Below are 14611 nucleotides of genomic sequence, written 5' to 3'. Positions count from 1 at the left end.
TATTTTATAAAATGTTGTAAGAAGCAGAAAATTTTATATTACAAAATTTGAAAGAAATGTACATTTTACATTTAAAAACATGCTAAAGAATCTTAAACACACTTCTGGCATCTTGAATTTTTTTAAGAGAAGGCATGATCAGGTATGACCGCGTTGCAGTGGAGTGCAAAACGATTTTTGTGGATAAAAAACAAACGAATTTTCTTATTATTCACGATTAAAACAAAAAATCTTTTAACATTATTTTTATATTATTGTGAAATAAATTTGGCTTCCAAAGAGATTGGGAAAATCAAATTGAAGTTTTAATTTTCGTTTTAGATAATTTAACTTTCACCTAGAGCCACTTGAAATGTTGAAATAATGCATACATGAATTTGGTTTTAAAAAATAAGATGTTTTTATATTTTAAAAGTTTATATAAATCCGTTTAATGATTGAAACATAAATTTCTAAAATATGGAGATCACTAGAAGTCTATATTTATAATTGTATTTTATTTTTTACATTTTAGTTTTGACTTTTTATTATTTATAGTATTAGATTTTAATTTATATATTTTCAAATAAATTTGATGCAATTTGTTTCTTTTTTTCTTGAGCATTTTAAATAAGTAGGATTTATAACATATTAAACAAAAGAGGTCAATGTTGGAAATAAGTAAACTTTCGTTAAAAAATTAGGTCCTAACTTTTTTAGGTATCAAATCGAATTTGAATTCAAACTAGAATTTAAATTTAATTTAGTAATTATATAACAAAAACTATACAAAATTTAATTCTAACTCAAATTTTTTTTCGGTATCTAATCAAATTGAAATTCAAAATTGAATTCAAATATAATAAATATGTGAAAACCTATAAAAGATTCTTATTACATGAGATATACTAGTGGAATCATTTAGCATTAAATTCTCTAATCTTTTCTTTAATGTATTAAGGTTTTAAAAATGAATCTTTAATACATGAGATGTTATTAGTATATCTAACTTGTATTTTGTTAACTATATTTCAAAATTCTAAAATTTGATTTTTAGGCTGGTTTTAATGGCTCAATAAATTAAGAATTTAATAAAATTGTTTTAATATATATTATAACGTTTTATTCTTCTTTATACTAAACGTGGTTTAGTCTTCAACGCAATAATTTTTTTTTTAAATAATTAACCACAAATTTTATTTTTTCATTTTTATATATAGATTTCAAAATATTGTGGAAATTTTGCAGATATCGTTTAACTTCATTATTCATGAAATTTATAGAATATTAAAAAATGTAACATTAATCATTCAAAAAAAATTAATCCACCTTTTAGTTTTTCAAATGTTATCATATTCACAAAATAATTTTACACTATAAAATACTTATCTCATTTTTATATGCAGATTCCAAATTATTATAGAAATTTTGGTGATACTTTAACTTCATTATTCATAAAATTTCTGGAATATGTGATCATGTCCACAAAATAATTTTACACCAAAAAACATTTATCAATAAGCATAAAGCTTGATAAGATAAATACATGGGAGGCTATATGTATCGTCTCCTGAATCTCATCACCTAAAGCCAGTAATGATTTTAGGTATTAATTTGATTTAAATGGAAAATTTAATCAAAAAAAATGTTCAACAGATTCTAACGACCTTAATCAACCTTGATCAATCTAAACCAAATATAAATATATAAAAACCATCTCATGAATCTCATCACGCAAAGTCAGTAATGATTTTAGGTATTAATTTCACCTCTATGGAAAACTAAGTCAAGAAAAAAGTTCAATCAGTTCTGACAACCTTATCGCTCGAAACCAGTAATGATTTTAGGTATTAGTTTCACCTCTATGGCAAACTAAGTCAAGCAAGAAGTTCAACAGGCTTTGACAACCTTAGTTGTTAATCCTCTAAAGTTAGCCAGCACTAGCTTGTTACGGTAACTAGTTTGAATACGGTAATGGTATAGAAGTTTATTATTTTATGTTAGGTTTTCTATTACACCAAAATATGTAGGCATTAGTAAATTTTCAAATCATTATTATTAGAGTTTTTCTTAGTGATACTTTTTGGATTTTCAGGTGCAGAAATCCATTGGAAAAATTTGAGGTGAAATCTTGATTTGTGTTATTTAATCTGGTTGTTGGACTGTATATATGGATTCAACACCCTGAAAAACCCATAGGGAACTTCGATTGTATAGGGGTTACCCATCAAACTTCTGATTTCTAAATTCCTGCCAATTTTAGGGAAATTAGATCGAAAAATACCCGCCTAAAAAGCTTCCAAAAAGTGTCACTAATGACAACTCTATTATTATTATTTTGTAGTAGTCCCAAGGTTAGTTGAAATAATCTATTCCCAACTAGATAAATGTGAAAATCCAACCCCTCAATACAAGCATAGCATGTCAGATTAATTGGTCCAACTTTTTTGTTGAAGTATCATCATAAAAAGGAAAGGAAGGGTGTCTTATGATATTCGTTCCTCTTGGAGCTCAGAGTTTAGACCATCCATGTGTAAGCTTGTCACACACCCACATGTCAAGATATTCATAATAAAAAAAATATATATTAAGAAGAGTTTTTACATCAATAAAGTGCACATTACATTAGTACTGTAAATTCTTACCAATTATATTTTGACATTTCATAATATTTAATATAGTGTGGTCCTTGATGTACTAACCAAATGAGTCGTATATATATATATATATATATATATATATATATATATATATATAATCTTGGCACACATATTATTTACCATGATCGGACATTAGGTTGAGTTTCCAACTAAGTCAACTAGATCATGCTTACAAACATTCAAATCATGACTAGTTATATTGACGGATGTCAAACTATAATTTAAGCTATGGCATTTTAATTCTATCATATCATTGAGCCAGGCATTAATATGCCATCCATCATTATTTAAAGTTTCATTAACTCTATGGTAGATTCGTTGGCCTAGGTATGGAGGTATTTCTCCTCTGGAGTCTTTGAATCCGTACAGCTATGCCATCGACCTTAGGAGAAGCTCTTCATTAATGGTCTTCAGTTGCCAAGTCAGATCAAATGGTGGTGGAGATTCTCAGGGTTTTATGCCTCCGGTGTTTTTCCCTCGCCTTCTCATTTACTCCTTTCAGGTTTAGGCATATCGCATTTTGCAGAGAGGTTTTCCTGTGCACATGTAACTACAGGTCTAACCTTTGTTGTTTGAGGGTGTTTTCTTCCATTTCAATTCACCCTGGTCATGCTATGCTTTCTAAACAAAAATGGTTACCTTTGACAGGTACATCCGGTTTCTGGTTCAACTCCCTGCTCCGAGGAGGGTTTTTACATGTAGCTTCATTCCAGGTAATAAACTTAATGTGGTTGATTTAATTTTGTTCATATGTTTACCCATTCTTTGTTTACATGCACAGTGATTAACCTTTTGTTGCTCCACCCAGGAGAGATGGAGGGTTTCACATTTTTTGCATTTTGGGTGAGGTTCCGGAACTAAAAACCCCTGTTTGGCTAGCTAGGTGTGGCAATGGTTGTTCCAGCCCATCCACTGGCTATTTGAGTTTTCCCAACTAATATTTTTAAGGTTTTTTAGTTTGGGGTTTTCGGTTCTGAGGAAAATGACTTCGGTGTAACAAAACTATTAACTTTGTCTATGTACATCTGTCCATATTTATTTCCATTAGCAGCAATTTCTCTAATATTAAGACATCGCCAATTTTAAGGGAGATTTGTATTTGTAATAAGTTTTTCAATAGCTTTTAATGGTGGCCAAAACCCTAGCGTAGCTCTATTTCTCACCTTTCTGGTTAATGGTTTTGTACTGGTTTTCAACTTTGTTAAGAGGGCTCTTCTTTCATTTTATGCGGCTGACTCATTGGACATTACAATTCTTATTTTCCATTTGATGTAATTTCTCTATTTACCTCTTACGATTAATGTATTAGCTGGTAAAAATTCTCTACCATTTTTTTAGATATTAAAGTAAAAATGCTCAAACATTTTTACCAGATTTTCAAGTTGAATCTATAATGTTAAGATTGAAGCTACAATTTTAGGTCGAGCTTACAATTTTAACTTACATTGCCCACAAAGTTAGGAGTCTGGTCATGCATGAAATAAAAAAAGATATATTTACCTGTCGTAGGTCATAAATTTCATTCCATTTCGTTCTGCTTGATGTTTAAAGTTTTTCTATTTCAGAATTTTCTAAGTTCCTAAATTTTCCTCTTTTACTCAATTGAATGTCAATGAGGGGTTTCTATCATATTTTTTTTCCTTTCCTCCTATAATCATGGTTTTCATTTATGTTTATAGAAATTGAGGGTTATACTAGTCCTTTATAAATTTTGTGGAAAATATCAGCGTATCTTAATTTCTTGTTTTCTTCTATTGAGAAATTGTCGGCATATCTAGACTTTTGTAAGTCGTGAGGACTTCAATGGAATACTAACTTTGTTTCTTTCTTGGTTTGAGTAAAGTAATTCTTCTATTCCCTACCCAAACGGTGTTTCGTTCTTCTTTTCAACTTAAGTACATAAAATTACATATGGACTATTCTACTCAGAACACATAGAATTACCCATTCTATTTCTAATACAACTGTTAGCAAACAATCAAGCATAGTTTCATATAAGATACCTCTACTTATATAGTATGAGAATTCACTTATCTAGATCACGCTAGATTGCATTTTTGGTCTGTAACCAAACCTTGATCTGCTTGCTTCTTTTCCTCCCAACCTTGAGACTGTCGTACCAACTAGTCTCCCCCCATGCTGTTCCTGGGTACAGGAACTGTATTTTTTTTTTCAGAAACCATTGTCTCACTATTTACAGCTATCTGGTCCAAACCATACTTAGCTACAAAAAACTGTGTGACATCTCATCACATAATTTCTCCTTTTCTTTTCTCTTGCTTCACTCTCTTTCTCCCTTGATCTCAGATACCCCTATCCTCTTGATCATTCTTGAATAAATCTTAAAGAAATTAGTTAGGGAGAACTAACTGTCAGCATAACTACTCTAACATGTGAAAAAATATTTACATGTAACTCCTATTTCATTTCTGCATAATTTAATTAAAAGATAGTTTTTATAACTTAAAATAATAATGAGTTTGTTTAATTTGCAGACAATTAAATATTTACATTTGCTAGGGATATCACATCTCCCCCCCTAAGATTTGACATTGTCCCGATGTTTTTCCTCTGAAAATAAGTTTGGAAAGGTCTCCTTCATAACCTGTTCATCTTCCCAGGTAGCCTCCTTTGGCACATAATGCTTCCATTTCACTTTAACCTGGGTGATAACTCATTTCTGTAGTGTTACCTCTCTCCAATCGAGTATACCTAGGGGTTCAATGAATAACTCGCCTTCCGGTTTGACTAATATAGAGAAAGACTCAACTAAATCAATCCTTTTCATCAATAATGAGATTGTTATAATAAGCCCTAATTCTTATGTAATTTTTCTAATTTACTTGAACATCTTCCTAATTGATTATATGGTTAGGATCATATATGTATTTATTAAGGGAAAAAACATGAAAGACATTATGCACATGAATATGGCTGTGTAAGGCAAGCTAGTAAGCCACTGGTCCGATTCGAGCCAAAATTTGGAAAGGATCGCAGAATCGGGGTACTAATTTAGCAAATTCAGTCCATTGCAATGTACTTTTCTTGGATTGTATGTGAACATAAACATGATCTCCCACTTGAAATTCCTGAAAACTTCTATTCCAATCAGAAAAATTCTTTTGTCGGTCCTGAGCGGCTTTTAAAGTGGAACATACTTTTTTAACCATTTCCTCCATTTATTTTAACATATCCAGTCCTAGCATCAATCTATCCTCTGGACCACCCCAACTCAAGGGTGTACTGCACTTACGTCCGTATAATACTTCAAATGGACTCATCTGTAAAGATGTATGGTACCCGTTGTTATAAGCAATCTCTACCAAGTGTAGGTAGTCCTCCCATTTAGATGGTTGCATTACATAAGTCTGCAACATGTCTTCTAATACTTGATTTACTCGCTTAGTTTGTCCATCCGTCTGAGGGTGATAAGAAGTGATTAAGTGCAACTATGTGCCTAAACCTTCAAATAAAGCTTTCTAGAAAGCTGAGGTAAATTTCACATCATGGTCAGAAATGATAATCTTGGGTACTCCATGTAATCTAAAAATATTCTACATAAAAATGTTAGCAATTTTCACCACCCTATAGGTTGACTGTACCGGTATGAAATGAGCATATTTTCTCAACTTTTCCACTACCACCATTATTGAGTCATTCTGATTTTTAGACTTGGGTTGTCCCATAATAAATTTGATGGATATGGTCTCCCATTTCCATTCTGGAATAGGAAATCGGTGGAGTAATCTTGTTGGGTGATGGTGCTCTTCTTTCACTTGCTAGCATTCCAGACAACAGGCTAAATATTATACTACCTCCCTCTTCATACTAGGCCAAAAAGTTCCTTTCTAAGATCAGTAATCAGCTTTTGGTACCAGGGGTGGCCTACACACAAAATATTATGATATTCGTCTAAAATTAAAATTTTAAGATTTTTTTTAGTAGGCACATATACTCCTTTCCTATAAATAAAAAAATCTTCTGAATTTACCTAATATCCTAGTTGCTATTCATGGTTGTTCAAAATTTTAGCTTACTGTAATAAATGTTTATATTTTGAATCCTGCATGGCTATTTCTCGAATTTTCTCATAAAAAGTAGTTCGTGTTTCACTGAAAGATACCTCAGATAAATAGTTTACCTTTCAATTGAAGGCATCTGCGACTCAGTTCTCCTTTCCTTTCAAGTGTCTGATTTCAAAATCAAATTCGCTTAGGAGGTCAGCCCAATGAGCTTGCCTAACATTCAAGGTGGGCTATTTGAAATAGTTTGTTAGACTATGATGATCAACCATTAGCATAAATTTCTTACCCATCAAGTAATGTCACCACATCTTCAAGGCATGGATGACTGCTCTCAGCTCTAAGTTATAAGCTAAAAAGTGACCTGATTTTGAAAAGGGGTGATGCAAAACACACATGTTTTTTTTAAAGCATAGTTTTTGGCACTTTAATTTTTTTTTAATGTACATTGCATTTTAGAATGGTAGTGATTTTCATGCTGATTTAAAATAGTGGTAGTTCTACATCAGACCGTTTTTTTAAAAAGTTGATTTTTTTAAATAATCATTTTGTAAATTTAATAATTTTTGAAGCGGTCGTTTTCTTCATATTTTCTTGTTTTTATTTTAATTTTATTTTTTTTGTAGTGAGGTTTTTTATTGTTTTGCATTTTTGAATTAGGTCGATATTTTGAATTTTCGATATTCTACATATTTATACATCCCTAATTAATTTTTCAATCCACATGAAATAATTGTTTCTAAAACACAATATTTTTTAACAATGGACATAAAAATAACCATTTTTAACATAAATATAACTAAAAAACTACACGTTTTGACAATTTTTTGCTAGAATTGACAGGTGAAAATCACAATTTTTATACGAAAATTTTAACTAAAAATGGCTAAATAATAGTTCTTTTTTTATGAATTTCATGTCAAAAAAAATAATATATATATATATATATATATATATATATATATATATATAATGATTGACTTAAAAATTAATGCGAAAATCACATATTACAAATATTGAACACATAATAGTATTAGTTCCCGTAATCAGAATCGAATAAACACTGCCCGACTGCCCATGGGGGTGGCTGGGCGGTGGTTATTTGATTCTCGAAATCAGATAGCCACCGTCTCGCCCCCCGGGCAGCCGAGCAATGGCCATCTGATTCTGAGAATCAAATAGCCACTGCTCGGCCACCCCCATGGGTGGCTCAGCGGTGGTTATCAGATTCCGAGAATTGGATAGCCACCCCCATGGGCAACTGGACGCTGGCTATTCGATTCTAAAAAATGGATAGCCACCCCCATGGGCATCTGAGCAATGGCTATTCGATTCTGAGAATTGGATAGCCACCCCCACGGGCGGTCGAGCAATGGCTATTCGATTTTGAGAATCAGATAACCACCTGCATCGGTGGTCAGGCGGTGGCTATCCGATTCCCAGAATCTGATAACCGCCCCCTGATTGCCCTTTGAGGTGGATATCCGATTCTCAAAATAGGATAGCCACCCTCGGCCGCCCCCACTGCCTGTGGCTATCCAATTCTGAGAATAAGATAACCACCACCCGACCACCCCCATAGGTAGCTGAGTGGTGGCTATCGGATTCTGAGAATCGGATAGCCACCACCCAACTGCTCGTGGGGGTGGCCGAGAAGTGGCTATTCGATTCTCGGAATCAAATAGCGACTGCCCGGATGCCCATAGGGGCGTTGGCCAATAAAATTGTTTCTTTTTAAATAAAAAATAAATTTTGTTAAATATGTTTATTGGATATATATATATATATATATTAAATATTTTAAATGTTATTTTAAGAAATATCAAAAATATATTTGGCCTTTTTTAATTTTAATGTCTTTTTTAAATGATGTTTAATTTGAAAATATGTACCTTTTAAATATTTTAATTGTTTTTCAGGTTTTTTAATTTTTATTTTTAATTTCAGCATATTTTTGTTTTTTAGGGGTTTTTGAAAATGTTTTTAATCTTACTTTTTGTAGTTTTTTATTTTTTTTGTTATTTTCCTATTTTTTTAATCTAGTTTGTTTTTAATTTAATTATTTTTTTTAGTTTTTCTTAATGCTTTTTTAAAATTTCCTATTTTCACTTAATTTTATAGTTTTTTTTTATTTTTTTTTTCCAAATTTTTTATGGTTTACCACATTAAAAAAATGTTATTTTTTTGAAAATGTGTTTTTCTTACTATTTATTTCTTTAATTTTTTTTAATTTTTTAATTCTTATATTTAATAGGTTATTTTTTTATTTTTTTTACATTTTTATGATTGATTTTTATTTTTATTATTTATTTATTTATTTATTTTTTATGTTTTGTTTTTAATATATATTTTTATTTACGTTTTGGTATTTTTTTTAACCTTTTTTTATGTTTTTGTTCATTGTTTTTATTTTTAATTTTATGTTTTCATTATTTTTTTGAAATTTTAATGTTTTTCAGACTCATAACAAAATATTTTACACCATTATTTCAAAATGTTGAAAATTAACCCCTCCCCACCACCCCCCTCCAAAAAAAAAAAAAAGTGTTATTTGAGCATCAACAGTTTTCGTTTTGAGGGTGTTTTTTGCACAAATTTTGCACATAAAAATTGGGTTTCAATCGCATTTTTTCAAAATGTTGAAAATTAACCCTAAAAATAAAATCCATCATTTCATTATTAGCACTTTTCATTTTCAAGCTAGTTTTAGCAAATTTTTGCACAAAAAATTCGCCATTTTGAAAACATGTTCAAAATTGACCCTTAAAAAAAAAGCATCATTCTAGTATACACACTTTTTATTTTTAGCACTGTTTTTCATGTCTTTTCGGGATTTTTTGGGCAGAGTTCACATTTTGATTTTATAGTTCCCATTTCAAAGTTTACATTGTTATAAACATTATTGGGATCAACAATGCTCAAAATGGGTATGGTGGTAAGTAGATGTTTGAGCTGATCAAAAATTCTTTGACAATCTGTGGTCCACCTAAAGGTTTTCCCTTTCTTTTGTAGAGAGGTAATGGGCTATGCCACCTTAGAAAAACCTTCAATAAATCGCCTATAATATCTAGCTAGACCCATGAATGATCTTATATCAGCCACGTCTTTTGGTAACAACTACTCCACGATAGTATTTATTTTCTCTGGACCCACCACAATTCCATCCTTGGTAATGAAATGTCCTAAATACTGGATTTGTTCTTTAAAGAAATAATATTTACTGTCCTTAGCGTACAATTGATGTTCTCTTAAAACTTGCAGAACAATGCAGTGATGCTCCTTGTATTCTTCTATGTTGCAGAACAAATTTATCCAAATACTAATGAAATATATTGTTCGTGAGGGACATGAAGGTCATGGGAGAATTAATCAGCCCAAAGGGTAGCACAACAAACTCGTAATGTCCATAGCAATTCCTGAAAGTAGTTTTTTCTATATCTTCTTCCTTTGTCCTAATTTGATGTTAACTTGAGCGGAGGTCGATTTTTTGAAAATATAGTCGCACCTTTCACTTGATCAAATAACTCATTTATACAGGGTAGGTGGTATTTATTTTGAATATTCAGTTTATTTAACTGATAGTAGTCCATGCATGACCGCAAGGTTCCATCCTTCTTCTTAACAAAAAGCACCAGAGCTCCCCAAGGTGATACACTTGGATGAATGTAATTTTTATCAAGCAACTCTTGTAACTGTATTTTTAATTCTATTAACTCTGGTATGCTCATTTGGTAAGGGGCTCAGGATAGCAGGGCAGCTCCTAGAATCAACTCAATGGTGAAATCTATGTCCCTTTTTTGGGATAGTCCTAGAATTTCTTTAAGAAACACATCCAGAAAATTTCGCATCACCGGTATGGTTTCTAAAGTAACAGTTCTATCCTTAGAATTAGCATACCCTACTTGTATTGCATAATCTTGACAACCATTTATGATACATTTTGCTAATTGGGATGCTGTTACGGGCCTTAATTTCAGAGGTTTTTGTATGCCTTGAATTTCGTGTCTTTCACCCTTCTCATCCATGTAATTAATGGTTTTAGTTTTACAGTTAGTGAGGGACCAATGTTTTTCCAACCAGTCCATACCTATAAGGATATTGTATGATCCCAAGGGTAACACATCTAGGTCTGCCATAATAGACTGACCTGCTAACATTAGGGGACAGTTGTTGACCTTGGCCAACACCCTTCATTTTTCTCTTGTGGCTAGTTGTACTAACCAAGGACTTTTAAACTTAACAGCTTGCAAACATCACTGTTCCACTATCTTGGGGCTAATATAACTTAAAGTAGCTCCGGATCAATTAAAATGGATATGGTTCAGTCAAAGATTTTACCTTTGAATTCAACCATGGTTGGTTGATATTCCGCCTGATGGTCTTCAAGGGAAGCATTAATTTTAGGAATACTTCTTGCCACTTCTCCCACAGTAGATGCTTCTTGAATATGTGAAATATGATCAGTTCCCTTGCAGTGTGGGAATTTTTTTACATAATGTGGCCCTCCACATCCCCAACACTGTACAGGAGGTCTGGCTGTTAATTCTACTTCAGTTCTGCCTGACTGCTCATTCATTTTGGTTTCACCTAGTAGCTTAAATCTGGGCTGATTTATGTTCATATTCCGACGAGTTTGACCTTTATAGGGTCCTTTGTTGATTGTGCCCTTATTTCCCTTATGATTGGAAGTAAATTTAATTCCCTTTTTGCCAGCCCATCTCTTTCCCACATCTCCCCCTTTTTTTTTGGTATCATATCCGCACTTTCCGTATAACTTCGTCCATCATTTTGGAGTTATCAAACTCAAGGCATTTTTTCATGAACAATGGAAGACTGCTGATAAATCGCTGCACTTTCGCCTTTTCCTCGTGCATGTCAGAGAGATACCAAAGTAAAGATGTGAATTTTTCTATGAACTCATCCATAGACAACTAAACCAGTCGAAGATCGTGAAACGCCATTGCCTTTTGGTCATAAAATCTTTCAGTTAGATATTTTTATTTAAAATAGCTTTGAAATTTTTCCCAGGTTATGCTTTGTTCATTTTCTCCATGAATTTCTTTTACTACATCCCACTATAGGGTGGTTTTCCATTGCAGTTGGAAGATGGCCAAACGAGCCTTTAAATTATGGTTGTATTCATACAACTGAAAATACTTGTTCATGTTGATGAGCCATGCTTCCGCTGTGTCTTCCTGTTCACCATCAAAGAGGGGAGGTTTAATTTTTCGAAATTCCCCTTAAAGCTTCATTTTTTGTTTTTATTTGTGTCTTGTGTTCTGACACATTGTCTGATTCTTCTTCACGATTCTGTTCACCACCTTCTCTTTCCACGTTCTCAGTTCAAAATTCTTTCTCACTAGTCATATTTTCATGCTCAAATCTGGGGATTAGTGGCCAATGATTCTTTCTATTAGACCAACTCTTCATAATCTTCTCTTGCTCCTACATCAGTCTCTCATTATCTACTCATAACCGGGCCATCTCATTCTTCAATTATTGTACACTTTCCATGATAACAGTATTGGTATTGCACGGCTCTTCCCCCAACTACACCCATACCTCAATATTGACTTCTTGAAAGGATGATGGCCCTGTTCCCATTATGGGTTTGTGTGGTGGAATTCTAGTCCTCCTCACGCTGACTAATTTCCCTTCTTCCTCTCTGCACATCACAAATGCTGTTATTCACTTATATTCTAGAGACCTCAGTTTTGAAACTTGCCCACTTTGATAGCACATGCCACACACCCACATGTCAAGATCTTCATAATAATAATAAAAATTAATACTAAGCAGAGTTTTTACATCAATAAAGTGAACATTATAATAGTACTATAAATTCTTACCAGTGCCATTTTTACATTTCATAATATTTAATATAGTATGTCCATTGATGTACTAACCAAATGAGTCGTGTACATATATATACATAATCTTGGTGCACATATTATTTACCATGATCAGACATTGGGTTGTGTTTCCAACTAAGTCAACTAGATCATTCTTACAAACATTCAGACCATGACTAGTTATATTGACGGATGTCAAACTATAATTTAAGCTATGGTATTTTAATTCTATCATATCACTGAGCCAGGTATTAGTATGCCATCCTTCATTATTTAAAGTTGCATTAACTCTATGGTTGATGTGTTGGCCTAGGTATGGAGGTATTTCTCCTATGGAGTCTTTGACTGTTGTACAATTGTGCCATTGACCTCAGGAGAACCTCCTCATCCATGGTTTGTAGTTGCCGAATAAGATCAAATGGTGGTGGAGAATCTTGGGGTTCTATGCCTTTGGTGCTGTGTCGTCACCTTCTCATTTCTTCCTTTCAGATTTACGCATTACGCATTCTGAAGAGAGGTTTTCCTGTGCATAGGTAGTTAGAGGTATAACCTTCATCATTTGAGGGCATTTTATTCCATTTCGGTTCATCCTTGTCATTCTATGCTTTCTAAATGACAATGGTTACCGTTAACAAGTGCATCTAGGTTTTGGTTTGACTCCCTTCTGTGATGAGGGTTTTTACATGTAGCTTCATTCCAAGTAATAAACTTAATGTGGTTGATTTAATTTTATTCATATGTTTACCCATTCTTTGTTTACATGCGTAGTGATTAACCTTTTGTTGCTCCGGTTAGGAGGGATGGAGGGTTTCACAATTGATTGCATTTTGGGCAAGGTGGCAGAACTAAAAACCCCTGCACAGCTACTAGGTGCGGTGATGGTTGTTCAATCCCATCCATCGAGTATTTGAATTTTTCTCGCTAAGATTTTTAAGGGTTTTTAGTTTGGGGTTTTGGGTTGTAAGGAAAATGACTCCGGTGTAACAAACTGTTAACTTTGTCTGCATACATCTGTCTATATATATTTCCATTAGCTGCAACTTATCTAATATTAAGAGTTCACTGCTTTTAAGGGCGATTTGTATTGTAATAAGTTTTGTAATAGCTTTTAATGGTGGCCAAAACCCTAGCCTAGGTTTGTTTCCCACCCTTCTGGTTAATGGTTTTGTACTGGTCTTGAACTCTGTTAAGAGTGCTCTTCTTTCATCTTATGCAGCCAACTCGTTGAACATTACAATTCTTATTTTCCATTTAATCTAATTGCTCTATTTGCCTCTTCTAAGTAATGTATAAGTTGGTAAAAATTCTCTACCATTGTTTTAGATATTAAAGTCGAAATGGTCAACCATTTTTTCTAGATGTTCAAGTTGAATTTATAATGTCAAGGTCAAAGCTACAATGTTAAATCGAATTTAAAATTTTAACTTTCATTCCCCGCAAAGTTAGGAGTCTGATCATGCATGAAATAAAAAAAGATATATATACCTGTCGTAGGTCATAAATTCCATTCCATTTCGCTATGCTTGCTATTTAAAGTTTTGCTATTTTAGAATGGTTTAAGTTCCTAAATTTTCCACTTTTACTCAGTTCGAATGTCATTGAGGTTTTTTGATCATATTATTTTTCTTTCTTTCCTACTGTAATCAAGGTTTTCCTTTATGTTTATAGAAATTGAGGGGCATACTAGTCCGTTATAAATTTTGGAGAAAATATCGACATATCTTAATTTCCTGTTTTGTTCTATTGACAAATTGTCAGCATATCTAGACTTTTGTAAGTCTTAAGGACTTCAACGACATACTAACTTTGTTTCTTTCTTGGTCTGAGTAAATTAATTCTTCTATTCCCTACCCAAACGATGTTTTGTTCTTCTTTTCAACTTAAGTACATAAAATTGCATATGGACCGTTCTACTAAGAACATGCAGAATTACCCATTCCATTTCTAATACAAATGTTAGCAAACAATCAAGAATAGATTCATATAAAATACCCCTACTTATATAGTATGAGATTTCACTTATCTTGGTCACACTAGATTCCAATTTTGGTCTGTAACCATACCTTGATCTGTTTCTTACTTTTCCTCACAACCTTGA

Source organism: Pinus tabuliformis, chromosome 9, assembly GCF_031772625.1.
Source record: "Pinus tabuliformis cultivar Carrire ecotype Pingquan chromosome 9, CPIR1, whole genome shotgun sequence".
NCBI lineage: Eukaryota > Viridiplantae > Streptophyta > Pinopsida > Pinales > Pinaceae > Pinus > Pinus tabuliformis.
The sequence above is the reverse complement of the archived record's forward strand: the minus strand, read 5'-3'. Positions refer to the sequence as shown.